The following is a 10801-nucleotide window of genomic DNA, read 5'->3' on the forward strand; positions in this document are numbered from 1 at the left end:
ACATCTGCCTGTCGTCGGAAGGTCCGCACCTGTTCACCGCGATGTTGCTCCCTAGGTAGTCGATCCATCCTCCTTGCTCCAGAGCTCTTTCCTTCCAAATGAGAGAGTGAAAATGACTCTCAAACTCCTCTCCAAGACCTTTTATAACTTTTTTCTTCCTATATGGCTTCGCCAAAGACCCTTTATGTGTTGGTCGCGATGCCTATTTGCACTCTGGAGGCCATAACTTTTGCGTTTTAACTCTGATTTTTGATCCGTCAATTCCTATGGCTTTTTTTCTCATTGTTGATGAAATCAACCTATCATATGCCTATGTTGGTAAATTTCTCAAGGGGGCATAAATATATACCACATTGTTGGGGCATGCTTTTATGGCTTTTTCATTAGCATTCTTTGACACAACGCTCTAAATCACATTGTATCAAAGAGGGGCAAAATGTAGATGCTCAAAAATAGTTTGCATCTAAAATTTCATCACCTCTTCATACTAATTTGTCCCATTTTCTCATTCTACAAACTCTGATCTTTTGGCCAGATTGACCATATTTCGTCATTTGTATCCCCTTTCACATCAATTTCATATCAACTCGAAATCATATCAAATCAACTCAAAACCATTTTAAATCACCCCAAATCAACCCAGAATCACTCAAAATCGATCCTAATCAACCCAAAACATATCAAACATCCCAAATCAATCATCATTTATCTTATCCTAGGTATTGTTGTGGTTTTCAGTGCCTTGGAAACCTATCAACCTATCAATCTTATCAATCTAACCTTAGTACTATCGTGGCTCTCAATGCTAGGTCAAACTATCATTCATGTCATTCAATCTTTGACATTTTTGAGGCTTTCAATGTCATATCATATCATCATCAACCATTTTAATAATATTGACAGTGTACATCGATGTTATTATGATCAAACCTTTTCAATCAATTTCAATTTTGTAGCATTTACAATGTTGGTTAAATGTTACATATCAACCAATTCATGTCATGTGTCCTTGGCATGTTATCAATTTTGAGCTATCAATTAATCTTACCATGCCTTTGGTCTACTTTTCATCATCATCACATTTTCATCAAAGGATACAATGGCATTCATTTAATCAATTTGGCCAATCATCTACTAATTTTCTCTATAGGATTAAATAACCCATAATTTAATCCTATTATTCTTTCTAATTATTCTTCCTAATTATCATCCTCAATTAATTAATTTTATTAATTAATTGATTCATTATCTACAAACCATGGAAATTCTTAATTTCCTAAGTCTCATTTTCCATTGTTAATTCCATTTTCTACTAATTCTTATTTTGTGGAATAAAAGGATTTTTAATTCAAATATTCCATAAAATATTGCATCATCATGAGACTTGGATATGACACCTCATGGATTTTCCTTTGACACTTGGATAGGATTTTTCATAATCAAATATTCTTAACTCTTATGCATGTCCCTATTGGGTTATTCATCATAGATTCTTCGCTTTAAGTGGGTTGAGGTGTCTTATGATGCGTCATAGATTCTCTTCCACAATTATCCAAGTTTGACTTTTATGTGTCATAGAATCTTACAATTGGCATATTTTTTCATATGCATCATGGACTCTCAAAGGAATCTCTTGCCACATCGCATATCTATGGGTGACAAATCCAATTCTCTCACCCTCCATGTCCATTATAAAATGGACATTGTTTCTCTCATTTTTGGTCCTTGGAAGCCCTTGAATCCTTGAAGTATTTGTCTTGGAAGTCATTAGATCCTTAACTTCTTTTCATTTTCACACCATTTTCTCTCAAGCTTAAAATCACACTTCTAGCATTCTCATGGCATTATCCATATCATAGGCTTTTGCTTCAATCTTGTGTGCACTATAGGCAAATTGGAGTTATAATCATTTGGAGAAGAAAGAAGGACATGGGAGCTACAAATGAAAGAGGGGGTTTCTATTGTTTTCTTTATTAGTTTGGCTTTCATGGTAGACTAGTGGGTGCTAACCTATGTTGATTGAGTTTTGTGATTTGCTCATAGTATGTTATGCATTTTAACCCATTTTCTGGTCCTACAGAAGAGTGAGTCCACCTTTCTTGACCATAAATTCCTTGATGCAGATAGCCTATGTGATCATGTCTTCAAAGGTACGTGGACCTTGAATTTGGACTCTATATCTGAAATTAGGTAGGACATTATTAGTGAAAATGTCAAGCTTCTCCATTTCTATAATTTTATGGGAATACTTAGTGTATAGTTGTCTCCACCATTGGAGGAATGTGAGAAAAGGTTCTCCAGCTTTCTGTTTAAGGTTGCATAGATCTCGAATATTGACAGGGTGTTGTATGTTATGAGAATATTGCTGAACAAATAGATTGGCAATTTCATCAAACGTCTTGATACCAGGAGGTAAATGTGAGAACCACTACAAAGCCTAACCACCTAGGCTTCTAGGGAATAAACGCATGAGGTATGTTTGATCATGTAAAAACTCCATAGACAAAGCACCAAATTCTTGCAAGTGGTCTTGGGGATCAGTAGTACCAAAGTACTTGTCATATTTGGTTAGCTCTATGCCTCATGGGAAAGGTGGCTATGTGCTAGAAAATGTGACCTGCAAGAAGCATGGGTTAACAAACAAACACTAATTAAAAACCTTGAAAGTATAGCAAATATTCATCAACATGAAAAGAACAAACATTAACTAATTCTTGCTTGAGTTTTGTAACCCTAAGCAGCTAATAAACCCAATCTTCCAACCACCTCTATAGCTCAACAAAGGCACCCATAAGAGGCCTTGTTGGTGTGTTAAGATGGGGGGGTATGTTTGGTGTGCTCTTCCAAACACAAAAAAAGTATGAATCTCTTGAATGATTATGCAAATGTGAGTGCAAATGCAATATGAACCTAGGCTAAATGACATGAGAAATACCTCAAGAAATGGCTATGGAAAAAGCCATACTTGAGGGTATTCAATGATAAAATGTGAATTGCAACCAAGAAACTAATGAAATGTGCAAGCTAAACTAAGATGGAGATGCTAATGCATGAAGAAACTAGATTAACAATGCATGAAGCAAACTAAATCAGCTACCAAATTGTTAGTATGATCCTAGAAATCTCTATGAAAATCAAACTACAATGCAAACTCTTAGCATGAGAACTCAAAACTCAAAATAACATGATAACAATGCAAAAATGGGAGATGTCAAACGCTTGAGACAAGCCCTCTATTTATAAGCTCAAAAGAGGGCTTGGTGAGGTGGCATCCATGTAGATGCCACATAAGGTGACATGCAAGCCACGCAAATGGTCAAAAATTCAAAGTTTTCTCACACATGTGTGAGCAAACTTGAGAAGAAGAGTGGGAGAAAAGAGTGTGTAGGCATGTCATCTCACACATGTGTGAGCACACTCTTAGGCTAATGAGGGGGATTAGGGAGATGGCTAGGAATGATTAAGTGGGATTAGAGAAGAAGTAGGCTTAAGAGGATGAAAATTATGGGTGTAGGCTAGGCTCTAGGTTAAGTTTAAGATTAAATTAAGTGAAATTTAATTTAATCATGGGTTTAGAGGAATTAATGGAATGTGAAGATTAAATAAACAAAATTTATTTTAAAAGGGGGAAAGATGGAGGATCATGTGTTAAATTAATTTAACACATTAAGGCTAGAAGTATTTAAATTAGATTTAAATACTTAAGAGAATGAACTCATTTAATTAAAATAATTTAATTAAATAAGTAGAGGAATGTGAGCAATATAATTAATTAATTAATAATTAATTACAATATCATGAGAAATATTAAAATTAATTAATATAGTGTTTAGGGATGATTTTAAGCATCTACATTTTGCCCCTCTTTGATGTGATGTCGGGACGACATAATATCAAAGAAAAGAAAATATAGGTTGCCCCAGAGAATGATAGAAGTCCTAGGAGTTGTGTCAAAGTGATGATAGGGGAGGAGGGTGCCCCCTCGAGAAAATGGGGTGAAAATGATTATATTTTGCCCCATTTTCTCGAAAATAGCCATGGGAAGGAAAAGGGAAAGAGAAAAGGCTTAAAAGATGACCTTGCATGACTTGGTGGTAAGATTTACATGAAGCGGGGTGAAGTGGATAATGATTAATCTAAATGCAACTTAACTACATGAATGCATGAGATTAAGTTGTGTTCATATGGAGAGCACACCTTATTTTGATTTTGCAAAGGGAGTTAATCATCAAATGCTATAATAGCATAGATGACAAGATTCCTTTGCGTGAACTAGACTCTCAACACAATAGATGTAGGTTTTAGAGTCATGATGAAACAAATGACATATACATACTAGAGAGGTCTAGGCACACCCAAAGTCTTGTTAGAGATCTTGGTGGAAAGTGTGCTAACCTGTTGCCCCTAGTGAGCAATGCATAAGCATAACTCAAAAATCGACAGAGATGTGCTAAATAATCATGAAAATAGATCATATTGCAAAATGACACATGTAATCAGGTTAAGCCATTCAAATGATACCAAGATATTGAAGATATAGGCACACATGTAGAGGCTATTGCTGACACACAAAGATAAAATCAACAAAAAGACCTTATGACCAAGTAGTCATTCAGTCCATAGTTCTTGCCATGAATTTGATTCTGAGAGTGAAATTTGCTAAGCATGTATAGGAAGGATTCATCCCGTAAGGAAAAATTTGATTGTTTGATTGAATTGTATTGAAATTTTTGTGATTGTTCACTGGCAATAATGTGGAAGGAACAATTTTCTTAAACCATTTAGTCTTAGTGTGAATTTGTGTAAGTTTGTTTGCAATCACTATTTGATAAGCTCGGTTTGATGGATTGAAGCTCAGTGTCATGAGATAAATAGAAGAATTTGGATAAGATAAGATAATGGATGAATTGAATTATAATGGAAGGGGAATGTGAGAGAGCAAGTGATAAATGTTAAATAGAGGAAAGCATGTGTTGAATGGAAGACTAAAAATTTGATCAAGGTAAATGCAAATAGTTGAAGGAACTGATTATGGAAATGATTAGAAGAAGAGAATATGATGAGATTAGAGGAAAAATGAATTGATTGAATGGATTGGAAGACTTGGATTGAATTTGATATGAAAGGAGGCATGATATAAGAGATGGAGACCAATGACAAGGGAGAACCAAGGAATGGTAAATGGAGGAAAAACAACGTGAGTTGGTGGATGAAAGGAATGGTGAAAGGATATGAGGGAAAATGCAGAGCCAAGGACCATGTTTTGAAGGAGTACAAATGCCCCATAAAAAGGATAGGAAAATGGAAGAAAATATGGTGGGAAAGGATGCATGAAAAGAAAAAGATGGTACGAAGGCTAGCATGTGGAGGACAGGAAGGCATGTCTTCTTCCAAAGCATGTATGAACATTTTGGTACTGTGCCTCTAATAGTGATCATGAGCATGGGCATGAAATGGGAATGAATATGAGATATGGGAGGGAGGGATGGAAAAGGGATAATGATATGAAGCGTATGGATGAAATGTGGGATATGAAGGGGATGGGATGGAGGGGATAACCAAGATCAAGGACATATGAAAGAAGGATGGAAATATGTAGGAGTATGGATGGAAAATGGATGAATGAACATGACAAGGACTATGCAATGCAAGATATGGATAACATGTCAAGATCAAATGCATTAAAGGATGATGGAAGCATTTAGGAAAATGTGTGGATAATGCACAAGGGATATGGAAAGTGCATATGGATGAATGAAAAGAAAGTGAAAGTCAAGATCAAAGATGGAAAATGATAAGGAATGATAAATGGAAATATGGAAAGTAGGTAAGGAAGAGTGGTATGGATGGAGCTTGCCCCCAATGTAGAGTGCAAGTGGAAGAAGGAAAAGTGAACGGATGGATAAGTGGAAGTGGAAGATAATGGATACATGATAGGAGAATGAAGGGAGGACTCAAGCATCTATTTTTCATGGATGGTATCCCTTGATATTCTTTTCTTTTCTTTTTTATTTTCAAGGAATTTTTATTATTTGCTCATAAATGTTGATAGGGTAGTGAATGGAGGAAAATGGCTTATGAAAAAGGTTGGATTAATGGGGTGGAGTGGGTGGGAGGAAGACATGGTTGATGGATGCTAGGTTGGGAGACTTGTGGATGGATGGATGAAGGAGGTGGAAAGATCGTCACGGGCACACACCTTGAAGGGTGATGGAAAGGAGGAAATTGTGGAGGATAGGTAGGAGAAAGTTTGGATTTTGAGATATAGGCACCCAAAATGGATGAAGGAGGTGATGGATTTAGGATGGTGGATTTTGGGGCATAAGGACCCAAAATGGATTTAGAAAATGGAAGTTGGGATGATATGTGAATGAGGGAAGCCTTTGGATTAGCAAGATTGGATGCCATTTGGAATCTTTCTTTGAGATTCATTGCTACATTAAGTAGCTTTGGTATCCAAAAAAATTTTGCATTTTTTATTTTTAGCCTTTTGATTTTGTTTTGGATCAGATTTTTCTTTTCTTGAACATCTCGTTTAGAGGGGACATGTTGATCCTTGAATTTTTGTGGATTTTTTTCTTCATTTTCTTTTTCTATAGCATCCAATTTGCTTCCATTGGCTATGGTATGGGTGCCCGAAGGTAAATTAGATGGAGAGATTATGGATTGTGAACGTTGGAAGGAAGTCAAGGATGTGTGCCTTAATTGATCTTTAGTAGGAGCATGAGCGGATGAGGGGGAAAACATGGGTATGGTGGATGGGTGTATGTAAGGACCCAAAATGGAAGGAAGGGATGAAGGATTAAGATGTGGAATATAGGGACCTAGAATGGATGGCAGTGAGGAAGGAATAGGGATATGGATATAAGGTCCTAAAATGGACTTGGAAGATGAACGATGGAAGGCTTTAGGTTTGTATGGAGGAATTGTGGGATTGGAAGAAGCGGAAGGTGTACCAACATCTTGAGCCATGTTTTCTACAATGGGATACTTATTATTTTCAACACAAGATGCAAGTCCAGGTATATCGGGTTCATAAGTGGATGGGATAGGCATGATACAATCATGTGGAGGATTAGGATCACAAGGGGGATCACGAGGGATAATAGGATCTTGGGATGGAGTGGGATCATGAAAGGAAAATGGAGGGGTGCTTTGATCTTGACTTGAAAGAGGATCATGTAGTGGAATGAGTGGATCATAAGATGGACTAGAATCATGAGATGGAGTGGAAGGAATGGAACCATGAGATGCAGTGATTTGATCTTGACATGGAGGAATATGAGTGGATGGAGTGGAAGGAACTTCTTCACGAAGTGGAGGATCTATGGAGGCTAATGCTTGAGATGGCATGGAATCGGTAATGTGTGCAGTACATGAAATGCCTTGATCTTGATTAGGAAAGGAAACATGAGATGGACTAGGAGGGATAAATGGATCTTGAGGGATAGGGGAAGGATGGGATGAAGAAATGCTTGGATCTAGAGGAAAAGAGGAATCTATAGTGACATGCTTTGGAGGAAGAACTTTGGGTGATTGGCTCACTTTATCTTGTTCTTTACACTTAGCCAATAATGATGAGAAATGCCCCTTAAAAGCTGGGGATGATGTGGATTTTGGAGGATTAGGATCATGAAGGGAATTTCATGGAGGGTTGGGGTTGGATGGGACATGAGGACTATGATCTTCGAAACATGGGGGAAGAGGACACATGGCATGGAAGGTGGCCTCTTGCTGTTGGCTTGCCAAAAGATAATTCTTTAATTGTTCCATTTCCATGGCAAGGGAATTTGTGTTGGAGGAAGTGTGTGGGCTAGGAATGGAATTGTATGGAGTTGAAGGATAATGAGGTGGGTTTCCCTTATCAAAGGTAGAGGAATAATGAACATGAGATGGATTAGAATTGAATATGAAGTGTGAAGGATGGATTTGATATGTAGGTTGAACGGGAGGTACAACTCCATATTGTCTTTGAAGATTTTCAACCATTTGATTAAGCAAATTTAGATCTATAGATGTTAGATGAAGAGTGAGGAAGGATTTGATGAAGGATGGAATATAAACTTGGGACTAGGAGCAAGCTTGGACTTTTTGTTGATTTGAATTGGATTTGATATTCATTTGTTTGAATTTGATTGGATTTGATTTGATATGATTGGATGAGGGTTTGATTTGATTTGATAAAAACCCTATGATATTGCAAACAAGTGAATGTGGTATTAGAATTAAAGTCCAATGTTCATGACAATGCTCCTATGTCCAAAGTAGAAAGATGTAATGCAAAGTTGAATTAGAAGAAGATTTGAATGAACGAGATTAGAAAGATTGATGATGGGTGAAGATGTAAATGGATCGAATTAAGAATTGATTAGAAAAGAATGAATTTGACAAGGGATTGGATTAAGAATCATGAGGATGAATCATTGAATGAGGGAATTGGATCTTGATGTGGATTATGAATCATGATTAGGATGAAGATTAGGGATTTGATTGAATGATTAAGAAAATGAGGAAATGGTTTGGATGAATAGAGATGATTAAGATGTGGAGGAATGGTTTGAATGATGAAAACAAGAGATGTATGAGGGTGATGACTTGGATGGATAAAAGAAGTGATGGAAAAAACATGAGCTTCTTTTTGTTGTTTTTGTTGTTTTTGAAAATTTTCTTATTTTTTCTTTTTTTGGACTTTGGAACTTTTACGATTTTTTTTGGGTTTTTTATGTTTTATGATTTTTTGGATTTTTATGTTTAAGATGCAAAATCAAACAAGGAAATATGTACAAGGAAAGTGTGTTTCAAACACTCAAGAATGTCAAACACACCAACAAATCTATAAGGTTGCAACTAGGATGTATAAGGATCAACTAGAGGGCATCTTCGATATACGCAAGGTATGTGAGACCCAAATCTATAGATTAAAGAAAATACTGCCACACAGTCGAGGGGAGATAGTAACCCAAATCTCCTCCTTCACTTCCCAAAGGTATAAAGTTCTTTGGGGCTTAGCCAAGAGTGACAATATTTTACTTCCAAGAGAGGTGTCTTTCGATTCACCTCCCAATTTTTATACTCTGCCAGAACACTGGAGTTGAGGACATCCTAAGGGGTGATGAAATCCCCAAGCAGGCCTCCTAAAAAAGAAAAAACAAGACCACTTATTTCTTGTGCACCCAAGATCACCCAAAGGCATAAGGGGAGAGAATACATAAGTGGCCTCAGGGTTTAAAAAAATATGCATTCTTTCCCAATGAAACTTTAGGTTTTCTATCTACTTGAAGACACTCGTGATTATAGCATACAATGTTCTTTCCAACTTGAAATCGTGGTCAACATAAATGAAAAGCGCAGATTCGTCAACAAGAAAGTAAATCAAGCATGTGCATAAACAAAATTTTGAAAATGAAATTAATTTCCCTTAAGGAATTCAAGATTGTGTGAGTTCATTTTAAGCACCAAATTGAAATGTTTGCTAGCCTAAGCATACATGTCAATTTTAAGCACCAATTCTAAATGTGTGTTAGCCTAAACATTCATGTCAATTTTAAACACCAAGTCCAAATATTTTCTATGCTAAGATTCATCCATTCAAATGAAAGTGATTAAGTCATACAAGTTCATTAACTTTTGAGTCCAAGTGATAAAAATCACTACAAATTCCCTTAGTGATGAAAATCACTATTTTTTGTTTTAAGTCTTTCAAACTTAATTTTCAAGAGTAATAAACATTAAGAAAAACCTGCAAAAAAATATGGTTAGGTGTTTAAAATGTTCACATCTGCAATGCTACAATAAAAAAGTTAATTAGCTTCAACAAAATTTCAAAAATGAAGGCTAACTATGAGAAAATTTCATTTTAACTTTTTTTGTTATTTTTTTTATACATGAATAGGCTCAGAATGACCTCAATTCCATGGAACCACCAAAAGTCAATTCCACGCAGATGACAGAATGTAGGCAGAGATGAAAAAATGCATAGAGGATGAACCACGTAGATGATAGAATAAAAAATACAACAGAATAGCTCAGACGACAGTTTAGAAGGTCACCAAAAAATTGCAGACGACAGAATAGGTCACCAAAAAATTGCAGACGATAAAGTAGCTAGTTGTCAAAAAGCACAGACAACAGTTTTAGTGACAGAGATGACAGTTTAGTGCACCCACAATGTAGACGACAATCTATGAAGCAGAGACAACCAAACAAAGTTCGTAGATGATAGAATAGAATTTTTTAAAAACTTTAAAAATAAACATGAATTTGCAGAGACGTGAATATGCGCAGATGCTAATCTATGCAGATGTCAATTTTCATAGATGATAGAATAGATTTTTTTTTAAAAAAAAATTAGAGAATATGCAGAGACACCAATATGCACAGACACTATTATGCGGAGACACCAATCTACAGAGACAATAGAATGCAGACGACACTGCGTTAGACGCAGATGACAAAGTGCAGTTTTATGATTGAACCAGGGTTGTTTGCAGATTTTTGAAATGAAACCAAGGACGTGGGTCCCTTTGGGCATGCCAAAATGTGTGCTAGAAAATGTGACCTGCAAGAAGCATGGGTTAACAAAAAAACACTAGTTAAAAATATTGAAAGTATAGCAAAGATTCATCAACATGAAAAAAACAAACATTAAATAATTCTTGCTTGGATTTTGCAACCTTAAGCAGCTAACAAACCCAATCTTCCAGCCACCTCTATAGCTCAACAAAGGCACCCATAAGAGGCCTTATTGGTGTGTTAAGATGGGGGGGTATGTTTGGTGTGCTCTCCCGAACACAATAAAAAT

This window comes from Cupressus sempervirens, chromosome 10 (genome assembly GCF_028749045.1).
Source record: "Cupressus sempervirens isolate cs-2001-9-10 chromosome 10, ASM2874904v1, whole genome shotgun sequence".
Taxonomy (NCBI): domain Eukaryota; kingdom Viridiplantae; phylum Streptophyta; class Pinopsida; order Cupressales; family Cupressaceae; genus Cupressus; species Cupressus sempervirens.